The sequence below is a fragment of the Anomaloglossus baeobatrachus genome, chromosome 5, assembly GCF_048569485.1.
Source record: "Anomaloglossus baeobatrachus isolate aAnoBae1 chromosome 5, aAnoBae1.hap1, whole genome shotgun sequence".
NCBI classification, from domain to species: Eukaryota; Metazoa; Chordata; class Amphibia; order Anura; family Aromobatidae; genus Anomaloglossus; species Anomaloglossus baeobatrachus.
The window spans coordinates 257,221,334-257,236,978 of NC_134357.1; the positions used below are offsets into that span (position 1 = coordinate 257,221,334).

Genomic DNA, 15,645 nt, shown 5'->3' on the forward strand with positions numbered 1-15,645 from the left:
GTGTTTTTTCAGAAGCGCCTGGCCAGACTTCCACAGGTACGCACGTTCCTGCAGGGGGTTTGTCACATAGTCCCTCCTTACAAGCGGCCATTAGAACCCTGGGATCTGAACAGGGTGCTGATGGCTCTTCAGAAACCACCTTTCGAGCCAATGAAGGATATTTCTCTCTCACGCCTTTCGCAGAAAGTGGTCTTCCTAGTAGCAGTCACATCACTTCGGAGAGTGTCTGAGCTAGCGGCGCTGTCATGCAAAGCCCCCTTCCTGGTGTTTCACCAGGACAAGGTGGTTCTGCGTCCGGTTCCGGAATTTCTCCCTAAGGTGGTATCCCCCTTTCATCTCAATCAGGATATCTCCTTACCCTCTTTTTGTCCTCATCCAGTTCACCAGTGTGAAAAGGATTTGCACTTGTTAGATCTGGTGAGAGCACTCCGGCTCTACATTTCTCGTACGGCGCCCCTGCGCCGCTCGGGTGCACTCTTTGTCCTTGTCGCTGGCCAGCGTAAAGGGTCACAAGCTTCCAAATCAACCCTGGCTCGGTGGATCAAGGAACCAATTCTCGAAGCTTACCGATCTTCTGGGCTTCCGGTTCCCTCAGGGCTGAAAGCCCATTCTACCAGAGCCGTGGGTGCGTCCTGGGCTTTGCGGCACCAGGCTACGGCTCAGCAGGTGTGTCAGGCGGCTACCTGGTCGAGCCTGCACACTTTCACGAAACACTATCAGGTGCATACCTATGCTTCGGCGGATGCCAGCCTAGGTAGGCAAGTCCTTCAGGCGGCGGTTGCCCACCTGTAGGAAAGGGCCGTTTTACGGCTCTATTACGAGGTATTATTTTACCCACCCAGGGACTGCTTTTGGACGTCCCAATTGTCTGGGTCTCCCAATGGAGCGACAAAGAAGGGAATTTTGTTTACTTACCGTAAATTCCTTTTCTTCTAGCTCCAATTGGGAGACCCAGCACCCGCCCCTGTTCCCTTCGGGCTGTTGTTCTTTGTGTACACATGTTGTTCATGTTGAATGGTTTCAGTTCTCCGAAATTCCTTCGGATTGAATTTACTTTAAACCAATTTATAACTTTTCCTCCTTCTTGCTTTTGCACCAAAACTGAGGAGCCCGTGATGCACGGGGGGTGTATAGGCAGAAGGGGAGGGGCTTTACACTTTTAAGTGTAATACTTTGTGTGGCCTCCGGAGGCAGAAGCTATACACCCAATTGTCTGGGTCTCCCATTTGGAGCTAGAAGAAAAGGAATTTACGGTAAGTAAACAAAATTCCCTTCTTCCTGCTGCTTTTATCTGTACGGCCATGTTCCCACATATTGTGAATGTTGTATTTCTTCCACTGTAAAATATGCTGCATTTAAGTGTCCAAGCAAAGTGAATGTAAACTCCTGCCCACCGTGCATCTAGAGAGACTGTTGAACTGTTTTACGCACTTTTCCCCAATAGGCTTCTATGGGGAGCTGTATAAAATGCGTGCAGAAAATGCAGTTGCAGTTTTAAGTAGAGTTAAAGCTTTTCTGTACTTGAAAAACATGTTAAAAACTGATGATTCAAATCTGCAACAAAATCTTATCAGATAATAAAAGCAAGAAAAATGGAAAATCAGAGATCGTGTGATCACCTACAGAAAACATGCAGATATAAAGCAGAAGAAAAAAGCTACAGTGCGAACACAGCCTAAATATATCACTGGATGGTTGCACATAGCAGCAGTTAGAATTGGGCTTTTTTGGGCAGCTATGGGAAACTGTCACTCATATGGGCACCAGAACTTGGACTGTTCCCACTCTCTACAAAGGCTGCACAAACCCCTATAACTGATAAGTCGGCTCCTGTGGCACAATGAAGAAGAGACTGTACAGTCCTCAGAGCAGGCTGAGTTGGTATCTGCTCCAGGTGCCCAATGCTGAGGATTGATGGCATAGAACACGGTCCTGCTTCCAAGAGAGGATCCTCTTAAGCACTGATCAGGGATTCTCCAGAACAAGGCAACAAATAAGACCTATCCTTTGCACAGCAATGAAGGAAAACTGATTTCAGCCTTTTCAAAGACGCTAAAACAGAGCCGAGCCAAGAACCAGTGTGCAAAATATATAGAAAGCTTTACTTCTTTGTCGCTCCTAATTGGGAGACCCAGACAATTGGGTGTATAGCTATGCCTCCGGAGGCCACACAAAGTATTACACTAAAAGTGTAAAGCCCCTCCCCTTCAGCCTATACACCCCCCGTACTGCTACGGGCTCATCAGTTTTTATGCTTTGTGCGAAGGAGGTCAGACATCCACGCATAGCTCCACAGCTTAGTCAGCAGCAGCTGCTGACTATGTCGGATGGAAGAAAAGAGGGCCCATGACAGGGCCCCCAGCATGCTCCCTTCTCACCCCACTCTTGTCGGCGGTGTTGTTAAGGTTGAGGTATCCATTGCGGGTACGGAGGCTGGAGCCCACATGCTGCTTTCCTTCCCCATCCCTCAATTAGGGCTCTGGGTGAAGTGGGATCCCATCGGTCTCCAGGCACAGGAGACCGTGCTCCATCCACAGCTCCTGAGGACCCTGCTGGATAGGAGCCGAGTATCGTTCAGGGACATGGCCCTGCTACTTGGAGGTACTCTGTGTCCCCGTGGGGACCGCGCACAGCAACACTCCAGCATTGCTGGGTGTGCTAGTGCACCGGGGACAGCAGCGCTGGCTGCATTTGTGCCACTATACACTTCAGCGTCGCTGAGTGTGTTTGTGTCTTTCTTCCCGCCCCCAGCCCTGCCAGTCAGGTGAAGGGCGGGACGCTGTACAGGACGGCAGCACTGAGGGCTGGAGCATGCTTTGCATACTCCACCCCCCTCACTCTGCACAGTGGGGCACCAGTTCCCGCACTTTTCTGGGTCACGCCCACGGCTCCCTCCTCTCCCCAGGACGCTGGCAGCCATTCCTCTGAGCTCTGCTAACGCTGGAGAGGAGAGACAAGCTCAAAGAGACCCAGGCAGGAATTCTGGTGCCCACACAACCGCTTTGCGCAGGCGGTAAGCAGCACCTGTGGTGCTGGCCCCACTAGTGCAGAAGTGTACTTATAGATTATATGATTATAGGCTATACTTTACACTGTATGGTGCACTGTTGATTTGTGGCTATATACCCTCCTGTATTGCTCAGAGGAGACAACAGCATGTCGTCCACAAATAGCAAGGGTGCCAAGGCACAGACTTACTATGCTGCCTGTGCAGCATGTACGGCTATACTGCCGGCAGGTTCCACTGACCCTCATTGTGTGCAATGCTCGGCCCCTGTGGCACTTTCTCAGCCGGAGCCTCTGCTAGGGGTGGCCCAGGGAGAACCACCTGTTGACACTGTCCAGGTGACAGGGACGGAGTTTGCAGTTTTTACTGAAAGACTTTCTGAGACTATGGCTAAGATATTAGAAGCCTTGCAGTCCAGGCCGGCATCTCAAGCCATGGGCACTGTGGAATCATTGCCCCCTGGTTCCCCTCAGTTGGAACAGCAATGTCCTCCCGGGGTGTCTCATGGATCCCAGGGTGAGGTCTCTGACACGGACCGCAGCCCCAGACCGACTAAGCGAGCTCGCTATGAAATTCCCTCGACATCATCACAATGTTCAGGGTCTCAGCGAGAGGACTCTCTGTATGATGAAGCGGAGGTAGCTGATCAGGATTCTGATCCTGAAGCCGCTCTCAACCTTGATACTCCTGATGGGGATGCCATAGTGAATGATCTTATTGCGTCCATCAATGAAATGTTGAATATTTCTCCCTCAGCTCCTCCTGTGGAGGAGTCAGCTTCTCAGCAGGAGAAATTCCGTTTCAGGTTTCCCAAGCGTACAACGAGTATGTTTCTGGACCACTCTGACTTCAGAGAGGCAGTCCAGAAACACCGAGCTTATCCAGATAAGCGTTTTTCCAAGCGCCTTAAGGATACACGTTACCCTTTTCCCCCTGACGTGGTCAAGGGCTGGACTCAGTGTCCCAAGGTGGATCCTCCAATCTCCAGACTGGCGGCTAGATCCATAGTTGCAGTGGAAGATGGAGCTTCACTCAAGGATGCCACTGACAGACAGATGGAGCTCTGGTTGAAATCCATCTATGAAGCTATCGGCGCGTCTTTTGCTCCAGCATTCGCAGCCGTATGGGCACTCCAAGCTATCTCAGCTGGTCAGGCGCAAATTGACGCACTCACGCGTACGTCTGCGCCGCAGGTGGCGTCCATAACCTCTCAAACGTCGGCATTTGCGTCCTACGCTATTAATGCTGTCCTGGACTCTGCGACCCGTACGGCGGTTGCAGCCGTCAATTCGGTGGCAATACGCAGGGCCTTGTGGCTGCGGGAATGGAAGGCAGATTCGGCTTCCAAAAAGTGCTTAACTGGATTGCCATTTTCTGGCGACCGTTTGTTTGGTGAGAGATTGGATGAAATCATCAAACAATCCAAGGGAAAGGAAACATCCTTACCCCAGGCCAAACCAAAAACACCCCAACAGAGGAGGGGACAGTCGAGGTTTCGGTCCTTTCGGGGTACGGGCAGGTCCCAATTCTCCTCGTCCAAAAGGCCTCAGAAGGATCAGAGGAACTCCGACGCATGGCGGTCTAAATCACGCCCTAAAAAGACCGCCGGAGGTGCCGCTACCAAGGCGGCTTCCTCATGACTTACGGCCTCCTCACACCGCATCCTCGGTCGGTGGCAGGCTCTCCCGCTTTTGCGACACCTGGCTGCCACAAGTAAAAGACCGTTGGGTGAGAGACATTTTGTCTCACGGTTACAGGATAGAGTTCAGCTCTCGTCCTCCGACTCGATTCTTCAGAACATCTCCGCCTCCCGAGCGAGCCGAGGCTCTTCTGCAGGCGGTGGGCATTCTGAAGGCAGAAGGAGTGGTGGTCCCGGTTCCTCTTCAGCAACAGGGTCACGGTTTCTACTCCAACCTGTTTGTGGTTCCAAAGAAGGACGGGTCCTTCCGTCCTGTTTTGGACCTAAAACTGCTCAACAAACACGTAAGGACCAGGCGGTTCCGGATGGAATCCCTCCGCTCCGTCATCGCCTCAATGTCCCAAGGAGATTTCCTAGCATCGATCGATATCAAGGATGCTTATCTCCACGTACCAATTGCTCCAGAGCATCAGCGCTTCTTGCGCTTCGCCATAGGAGACGAACACCTTCAGTTCGCGGCACTGCCGTTCGGCCTGGCGACAGCCCCAAGGGTTTTCACCAAGGTCATGGCTACAGTAGTTGCGGTCCTCCACTCTCAGGGTCACTCAGTGATACCTTACTTAGACGATCTGCTGGTCAAGGCACCCTCTCAAGAGGCATGCCAACACAGCCTCAACGTTACTCTGGAGATTCTCCAGAGTTTCGGGTGGATCATCAATTTTCCAAAGTCAAATCTGACACCGGTCCAATCACTGACATATCTTGGCATGGAGTTTCATACTCTTCCAGCGATAGTGAAGCTTCCGCTGGACAAACAGCGTTCACTACAGACAGGGGTACAATCTCTCCTTCAAGGTCGGTCACACCCCTTGAGGCGCCTCATGCACTTCCTGGGGAAGATGGTGGCAGCAATGGAAGCAGTCCCTTTCGCGCAGTTTCACCTGCGTCCTCTTCAATGGGACATCCTACGCAAGTGGGACAGGAGGCCGACGTCCCTAGACAGGAACGTCTCCCTCTCTCAAGCAACCAAAGCTTCCCTTCGGTGGTGGCTTCTTCCCACCTCATTATCGAAAGGAAAATCCTTCCTACCCCCATCCTGGGCGGTGGTCACGACGGACGCGAGCCTGTCAGGGTGGGGAGCAGTTTTTCTCCACCACAGGGCTCAGGGTACGTGGACTCAGCAAGAGTCCTCACTTCAGATCAATGTTCTGGAGATCAGGGCAGTGTATCTTGCCCTAAAAGCGTTTCAGCAGTGGCTGGAAGGCAAGCAGATCCGAATTCAGTCGGACAACTCCACAGCGGTGGCTTACATCAACCACCAAGGTGGGACACGCAGTCGGCAAGCCTTCCAGGAAGTCCGGAGGATTCTGCTGTGGGTGGAAGCCACAGCATCCACCATATCCGCAGTTCACATCCCGGGCGTAGAAAACTGGGAAGCAGACTTTCTCAGTCGCCAGGGCATGGACGCAGGGGAATGGTCCCTTCACCCGGACGTGTTTCAGGAGATCTGTTGCCGCTGGGGGATGCCGGACGTCGACCTAATGGCGTCACGGCACAACAACAAGGTCCCAACATTCATGGCTCGATCTCAAGATCACAGAGCTCTGGCGGCAGACGCCTTAGTTCAGGATTGGTCGCAGTTTCAGCTTCCTTATGTGTTTCCTCCTCTGGCTCTGTTGCCCAGAGTGTTACGCAAGATAAGGGCCGACTGCCGCCGCGCCATCCTCGTCGCTCCAGACTGGCCGAGGAGGTCGTGGTACCCGGATCTGTGGCATCTCACGGTCGGCCAACCGTGGGCACTGCCAGACCGACCAGATTTGCTATCTCAAGGGCCGTTTTTCCATCTGAATTCTGCGGCCCTCAACCTGACTGTGTGGCCATTGAGTCCTGGATCCTAGCGTCTTCAGGATTATCTCAAGAGGTCATTGCCACTATGAGACAGGCTAGGAAACCAACGTCCGCCAAGATTTCCTCCCTAAGGTGGTATCCCCTTTTCATCTCAATCAGGACATCTCCTTACCCTCGTTTTGTCCTCATCCAGTTCACCAATGTGAAAAGGATTTGCACTTGTTAGATCTGGTGAGAGCACTCAGACTCTACATTTCTCGTACGGCGCCCCTGCGCCGCTCCGATGCACTCTTTGTCCTTGTCGCTGGCCAGCGTACAGGGACACAAGCTTCCAAATCAACCCTGGCTCGGTGGATCAAGGAACCAATTCTCGAAGCTTACCGTTCCTCGGGGCTTCCGGTTCCCTCAGGACTGAAGGCCCATTCTACCAGGGCCGTGGGAGCGTCCTGGGCCTTGCGACACCAGGCTACGGCTCAGCAGGTGTGTCAGGCAGCTACCTGGTCGAGCCTGCACACTTTCACGAAACACTATCAGGTGCATACCTATGCTTCGGCAGATGCCAGCCTAGGTAGGCGAGTCCTTCAGGCGGCAGTTGCCCACCTGTAGGACGGAGCCGTTACGGCTCTATTATGAGGTATTATTTACCCACCCAGGGACTGCTTTTGGACGTCCCAATTGTCTGGGTCTCCCAATTAGGAGCGACAAAGAAGAAGGGAATTTTGTTTACTTACCGTAAATTCCTTTTCTTCTAGCTCCAATTGGGAGACCCAGCACCCGCCCCTGTTTTTGTATACACATGTTGTTCATGTTAAATGGTTTCAGTTCTCCGATATTCCTTCGGATTGAATTTACTTTAAACCAGTTTATAATTTTTTCCTCCTTCTGGCTTTTGCACCAAAACTGATGAGCCCGTAGCAGTACGGGGGGTGTATAGGCTGAAGGGGAGGGGCTTTACACTTTTAGTGTAATACTTTGTGTGGCCTCCGGAGGCATAGCTATACACCCAATTGTCTGGGTCTCCCAATTGGAGCTAGAAGAAAAGGAATTTACGGTAAGTAAACAAAATTCCCTTCTTTCCCCCATTGGGAAGCCACCCTTTCTCTACATGTCACAGTAGAGAGAAAGACTTCTGCAGCATAGCCGTCGAAGAACGACTGCAAGGCCACCTCAGTAAAATGAACTCCGTTTTCCTGAATCGGCTTTGCCTGGGAAAACTCAGAAGCTGTGGCGGCATCTAAATGACGCTGTGTGCACGTAACCTAAGGGTTCCCCAGGACTGGAAGCATTTCTGATTATAGAAAAAGAGAAAGCATGCTGAATTCTAAAAGTCAAAATGGTGTCTGGTTCGAAACTACACCGGATATTGAGCTGCAGAGAAGGGAGAAAACACAATGTACTCGAGTCACGGGTCTGAAGCTGAATCCTAAGTGTTGGGTAGTACTTGGGACTATATCACTGTCTTGCTTTGAAGGTCTTTTGTACTTTATTAGAAATAGTTGTTTCACCATGGAAGGAGTCAGATAACACACGCAGCGGCACAGATGCTGATTCAACCATACAGGACTCCTTGGACATCATCTTGTTGCATTGGCAGCTGTACATCCTGTGGCTGCATGTACCTTTTCATCCACTGTGTTACATAGGATGGAAGAATAGAATTATAGAGCCACTGTAGAGCCATAATGCCAGTACAGTAGAATAAGAAAAAGACTGATGGCACATCCTAACTTTCTAATGTGAACAGGTGCAAAGTGAACATGAAACATAGTAGCAAAAAGGAGATAGTTTCACTATGTAGCACTAAGGTATGTGGAACAATGAATATGGGAATATAGACATACTGCCTTACTGCTATGAAAAACATGGAAAAATTGAGATACTAAGCACACAAAGAAGGGAATTTTGTTTACTTACCGTAAATTCCTTTTCTTCTAGCTCCAATTGGGAGACCCAGACAGTGGGTGTATAGCTACTGCCTCTGGAGGCCGCACAAAGAACTACACTTAAAAGTGTAAGGCCCCTCCCCTTCTGGCTATACACCCTCCCGTAGGAGTACGGATTCCTCAGTTTTAGTACCAAAGCAAGAAGGAGGAAAGCCAATAACAGTTTCAAAAAACAAATTCAATCCGAGAACAAGATCGGAGAACTTAAGAAACAACATGGACAACATGTGCACCCGAAAAACGAAACCCTAAGAACAAATAGGGCGGGTGCTGGGTCTCCCAATTGGAGCTAGAAGAAAAGGAATTTACGGTAAGTAAACAAAATTCCCTTCTTCTTTTTCGCTCCTAATTGGGAGACCCAGACAGTGGGACGTCCAAAAGCAGTCCCTGGGTGGGTAAAAAGATACCACATGAACGGGCTGTCAGACAGCCTCTTCCTACAGGTGGGCCACCGCCGCCTGAAGGACCTGTCTACCTAGGCTGGCATCTGCCGAAGCGTAGGTATGCACTTGATAGTGTTCGGTAAACGTGTGCAGACTCGACCAGGTAGCCGCCTGGCACACTTGCTGAGCCGTAGCCTGATGCCGCAATGCCCAGGACGCACCCACGGCTCTGGTAGAATGGGCCTTCAGTCCAGATGGAATCGGAAGCCCAGCAGAACGGTATGTGTGAAGAATTGGTTCCTTGATCCACCGCGCCAGGGTGGATTTGGAAGCTTGCGATCCCTTATGCTGACCAGCGACTAGGACAAAGAGCGCATCAGAACGGCGTAGAGACGCCGTGCGAGAAATGTAAATCCTGAGTGCTCTCACCAGGTCCAACAGATGTAAACCCTTTTCAAATTGGTGAACTGGATGCGGACACAAAGATGGCAAAGTGATATCCTGATTGAGATGAAAGGAAGAAACCACCTTGGGAGAAAACTCTGGAATTGGACGCAGTACTACCTTGTCTTGGTGAAACACCAGGAAGGGAGATTTGCAAGATAACGCCGCTAGCTCGGACACTCTTCGAAGAGACGTGACCGCCACAAGAAAAACTACCTTTTGTGAAAGCCGAGAAAGGGAAACCTCTTTCAAAGGCTCGAAAGGCGGCTTCTGGAGAGCAATGAGAACCTTGTTCAGATCCCAGGGTTCCAATGGCCGTCTGTAAGGAGGAACGATATGACGAACTCCTTGGAGAAACGTGCGTACTTTAGAAAGCCGTGCCAAGCGCTTCTGAAAGAATACGGATAGCGCGGAGACTTGACCCTTAAGAGAGCTAAGCGACAAACCTTTTTCCAACCCAGACTGCAGGAAGGAAAGAAAAATTGGCAATGCAAATGGCCAGGGAGAAAACCCTTGAGCCAAGCACCACGCTAAGAATATCTTCCACGTCCTGTGATAGATCTTAGCTGAGGATGGTTTTCTAGCCTGTCTCATTGTGGCAACAACTTCATGAGATAAACCTGAGGCCGCTAGGATCCAGGACTCAATGGCCACACAGTCAGGTTCAGGGCCGCAGAATTCAGATGGAAAAACGGCCCTTGAGACAGCAAATCTGGACGGTCTGGTAGTGTCCACGGTTGGCCTACCGTGAGATGCCACAGATCCGGGTACCACGACCTTCTTGGCCAATCTGGAGCGACGAGTATGGCTCGATGGCAGTCGGACCTGATTTTCCGGAGAACTCTGGGTAACAATGCTAGAGGTGGAAACACATAGGGGAGTCGGAATTGCGACCAATCCTGAACCAAGGCGTCTGCCGCCAGTGCTCGGTGATCGTGAGACCGTGCCATGAAAACTGGGACCTTGTTGTTGTGCCGTGACGCCATCAGATCGACGTCCGGCGTCCCCCAGCGGCAACAGATCTGCTGAAACACGTCCGGGTGAAGGGACCATTGTCCTGCGTCCATGCCCTGGCGACTGAGAAAGTCTGCTTCCCAGTTTTCCACGCCTGGGATGTGAACTGCGGATATGGTGGACGCTCTGCTTTCCACCCACGTCAAAATCCGCTGGACTTCTTGAAAAGCTTGGCGACTGCGTGTTCCCCCTTGGTGGTTGATGTACGCCACCGCCGTGGAATTGTCCGACTGAATCCGAATCTGCTTGCCTTCCAGCCATTGTTGGAAGGCTCGCAGGGCAAGATAGATTGCTCTGATTTCCAGAACATTGATCTGCAGGGTGGACTCTTCCTGAGTCCACGTCCCCTGAGCCCTGTGGTGGAGAAACACCGCTCCCCACCCTGATAGGCTCGCATCCGTCGTGACCACTGCCCAGGACGGGGGAAGGAACGACTTTCCCTGTGACATTGAGGTGGGGAGAAGCCACCAACGCAGAGAGTCCTTGGCAGTCTGAGAGAGGGAGACAGTCCTGTCGAGGGACGTCGATTTCCCATTCCATTGGCGTAGAATGTCCCATTGTAGAGGGCGCAGATGAAACTGCGCGAACGGGACTGCCTCCATTGCTGCTACCATCTTTCCTAGGAAATGCATGAGGCGCCTCAGTGAGTGCGACTGGCTCTGAAGGAGAGATTGCACTCCAGTCCGTAGCGAGCACTGCTTGTCCAGTGGAAGCTTCACTATCGCTGAGAGAGTATGAAACTCCATGCCAAGATAAGTCAGAGATTGGGTCGGGGTTAGATGAGACTTTGGAAAGTTGATAATCCACCCGAAACTCTGGAGAGTGTCTAGTGCCACCTTCAGACTGTGCTGGCATGCCTCTTGAGAGGGTGCCTTTATAAGCAGGACGTCTAGATACGGGATGACCGAGTGACCCTGCGAGTGCAGAACAGCTACTACTGCTGCCATGACTTTGGTGAAGACCCGGGGGGCTGTTGCCAGACCGAAAGGTAAAGCTACGAACTGCAGGTGTTCGTCGTGTATGACGAAGCGTAGGAAACGCTGATGCTCTGGTGCAATCGGCACGTGGAGATACGCATCTTTGATATCTATTGATGCTAGAAAATCTCCTTGAGACATTGAGGCTATGACGGAGCGTAGGGATTCCATCCGGAACCTCCTGACTTTTACGTGTCTGTTGAGCAACTTTAGATCCAGGACGGGTCGATACGATCCGTCCTTTTTTGGGACCACAAACAGATTGGAGTAAAACCCGTGACCTTGTTCCTGAAGAGGGACGGAGGTCACCACTCCTTCCGCCTTTAGAGCGGCCACCGCCTGCAACAGAGCATCGGCTCGGTCTGGTGGTGGAGAAGTTCTGAAGAAACGAGTTGGCGGACGAGAACTGAACTCTATCCTGTACCCGTGAGACAGAATATCCCTCACCCAACGGTCTTTGACGCGTGACAGCCAAATGTCGCCAAAGTGGGAAAGCCTCCCACCGACCGCGGGTGTGGGAATCGGAGACTGCAAGTCAGGAGGACGCCGTCTTGGCAACGGTTCCTCCGGCTGTCCTTTTTGGGTGTGACTGAGACCTCCAAGAATCTGAGCGTCTCTGGTCTTTTTGAGTCTTTTTTGACGAGGCGAATTGGGACCTGCCCGGTCCTCGAAAGGACCGATAACCAGACTGACCCTTCCTCTGTTGGGGTTTGTTTTGTCTGTGTTGCGGTAAGGATGAGTCCTTACCCTTGGAGTGTTTGATGATTTCATCCAAACGCTCTCCAAACAATCGGTCACGAGAAAAAGGCAAATTGGTTAAGCACTTCTTGGAATGAGAATCTGCTTTCCAATGTCTCAACCACAGGGCCCTACGCAAAACAACGGAGTTGGCTGACGCCACTGCCGTGCGGCTTGTAGCGTCAAGAACAGCATTAATCGCGTACGACGCGAATGCCGCCATTTGCGAGGTCAATGGTGCTACCTGCGGGGCAAATGCACGTGTGACTGAGTCGACTTGCGCAAGCCCGGCTGAGATAGCTTGGAGTGCCCATACGGCCGCAAAAGATGGCGCTAACGACGCTCCAATCGCTTCATAGATGGATTTCAGCCAGAGCTCCATCTGCCTGTCAGTGGCATCTTTAAGTGCCGCTCCATCTTCAACTGCAACCAAGGATCTAGCTGCAAGCCTGGAAATTGGAGGATCCACTTTTGGACACTGGGTCCAACCCTTGACCACCTCAGGGGGAAAAGGATAGCGTGTATCTTTAAGCCGTTTAGAAAAACGCCTTTCAGGATAAGCGTGGGGTTTCTGGATTGCGTCTCTAAAGTCAGCGTGGTCCAGAAAAGTGCTTAATGTACGCTTAGGGTATCTGAAATGGATTCTCTCGTGCTGCGAAGCTGACTCCTCTACAAGAGGAGCTGGTGGGGAAATATTTAACATCTTATTGATGTTAAATATAAGATCATTAACTATGGCGTCACCATCTGGTGTATCTAGATTGAGAGCGGTCCCAGGATCAGAATCCTGATCAGTTACGTCCGCCTCATCACCCATAGATTCATCTCGCTGGGATCCTGACCATTGAGATGAATGTGAAGGCCCGTCATAGCGAGCCCGCTTAGGCTGCCCGGGGCCATCGTCCGAGTCAGAGTCTTCACCCTGAGGTGTATGTGCCCGTCCCGGAGCTTGGAGGTAATTCAGCTGAGGGGGACCAGGGGGCAATGATTGCACAGTGTCCGTGGCCTGAAGTACAGGCCTAGCTCGCAATGTGTCAAGAATTTGTGACATAGTGAGAGACATTCTGTCAGCAAAAGCTGCAAACTCAGTTCCTGTCACCTGGACAGCATTCACAGGTGGTACACCCTGGGTCACGTCCAGCAGAGGTCCCGACTGTGCAAGCGCCGCAGGGGCCGAGCACTGCACACAATGGGGGTCCGTGGAGCCTGCCGGTAGAAAAGTCCCACATGCGGTGCAGGAAGCATATAATGTCTGTGCCTTGGCACCCTTGCGTTTTACGGACGACATGCTGCTGGCTCTCTGCAATGTGAGAGAGTCTATAGCCAAAGGGCGACCAGCGCTATGCAATACAAAGTATTTGTAGAAACAAAATACTAAGAATACTACTGGCACAAGAGGGGGTGAGCCCTGAGGGCTGCTTACCGCCCGCTGAATAGCGGGTAAGAGGCGCAGAATTCCTTGTCTGGGTCTCCCCGGCTCCCCTCTGCAGCTCAGCGTGTCAGCAGGAATGGCTGCCGGCGTCTGTGGAGAGGGGCGGTCCGTGGGAGTTCCTAAACAAAAGTGCGGGAAACAGTGTCCCCTCTGTGCCTATTGTGAGGGCTGGAGTATGTAAAAACGACTCCAGCCCTCGGCGCTGATGCACTGACCAGCGTCCCGCCCCTCTCCTGACTGGCAGGTCTGGGGGCGGGAACGAACGGAAGCAGGCCGCAAAAGCCGGGGACTCGAGTTATCAGCGCGGCCGCCGTAAAAGCGCGGCCCGCGCTGAAGTCCCCGGCGCACCACAAGTGCCAGCCGCGCCGCAGTCCCAGCGGCCGGCGCGACCGATTCCCAGAAGTGTGCCTGCTTCAGCGAAGCTGAATGAGGCCATGGCACAAGCGCCGCAGCGCTGATGTCCCCGGCGCACTACAACACCCAGCATGCTGCGGTGTGAGCGCCAAATGCACGGGGACACAGAGTACCTTGAGGAAGCAGGGCCATGTCCCTGATGTACTCCGCTCCATCCAGCATCTTCTCCAGGGGCTGTAGATGGAGCACGGTCTCAGTGCCTGGAGACCAGTAAATCCCACTTCACCCAGAGCCCTGTAAAAAGGGATGGGGAAGGAATCAGCATGTGGGCTCCTGCCGCCGTACCCGCAATGGGTACCTCAACCTTACAAACACCTCCGACATACAGTGGGGTGAGAAGGGAGCATGCTGGGAGCCCTGTATGGGCCCTCTTTTCTTCCATCCGACATAGTCAGCAGCTGCTGCTGACTAAAAACAATGGAGCTATGCGTGCGTGTCTGACCTCCTTCGCACAAAGCTAAAACTGAGGAATCCGTACTCCTACGGGAGGGTGTATAGCCAGAAGGGGAGGGGCCTTACACTTTTAAGTGTAGTTCTTTGTGCGGCCTCCAGAGGCAGTAGCTATACACCCACTGTCTGGGTCTCCCAATTAGGAGCGAAAAAGAAATGGCCAGTGTCATGTGCGCACAACAGCCAACGGCAAAGGGTCCTCTTTTTGTTGGCTCCCTGCCTACTCTAATGCCTCTTTATGTTAAAAACCCCACAATTTAGGGGCAGACAGGAACCTGCAAATGAAGAATTAAAATCGCTGAAGAGCATGCATTGTCCCAACAAAGAGGTCTCCTTACTATTGGCTGTTGGGCTCACATAAAACTGGCCATTTTTTGTGTGCTAAGCATCTCACTTTTTTATGTTTTTCATAGCAATAATGCATGTCTATATTCCCATATTCATTGTTTCACTTATCTTAGCACTGCAGTGTGCAGCTGTATTCTGTTAGTATTGGAGAATGGACTTTGATCTGCTGTGATCTATTCTCATTGTCTTTAGGATAGCAAAATCTATTTCTACAATGTAAGAATACAGCTGCAGGAAGGTGGGAAATAAAAAAAAAAATGGCCTTCAGATTTTCTCTGTGGATAGGAATCCAAACCAGAGGTTTATTGAGTCCTGATCTGTAAAACATACAGATATTGAGTTTTGGGGGGGAAAAAACAACAAATTTTATAGCTTCTAAAGCTGGAAACAGTTCCCTGCACCTCATTTATAAAACCTTTATCTAAAGAGATTCTTGTCAGTACCAAGCACAGGCGTTCCTGTATCATGGTGGGGCTAGTCATTTAATTACACTTTCCCACCAGCTGGTTTTCCAGTAAACTCTCCCCTTCTTTGATTGACAGTTCTGAAACCAGCTAAATCCTGGTAACACATCAGTCACACCCCACAAACCATTCACACATGACTTAGATATTGAGAGAGTAAGCGGAGACCAGTTTTGTGACCTTCCTACTCCAGTTTTCACACTGTTTTGCCCTTTGCTAGTGGAATTGTATGGGAACTACCAGTATACAGTGTGTCCATCTATATCCTGTCCACTGCCATTAACTTGAGTATGGCGGAAGCTATAGGCATAGAAGTGGTGTCTAGGTATAGTAAAGTAGCCATGTGCTACGCAATTAAACCACCTATAGCGCCACCTGGTGGAATACAACGGAGTTAGCATTTTTATCTCAAACGGAACGAGAGCGAAAAAGTGAATTACAAAGTTGGAGGGCATCATCAATTCAATACAAATCGACACCTTGCATACAGAAATGCTATGATATGAAACCCATGACCCCCCCCCCCCAAAACATTGAATGCTGG

General features: G+C 51.3%; 1 protein-coding gene across 1 annotated transcript in view; it reads left to right on the forward strand.

The window, feature by feature from the left end:
• FTSJ3 (FtsJ RNA 2'-O-methyltransferase 3) overlaps window positions 1-15,645 on the forward strand; it is a 92,102-nt gene that overhangs the window by 67,391 nt on the left and 9,066 nt on the right. The window lies entirely within an intron of this gene.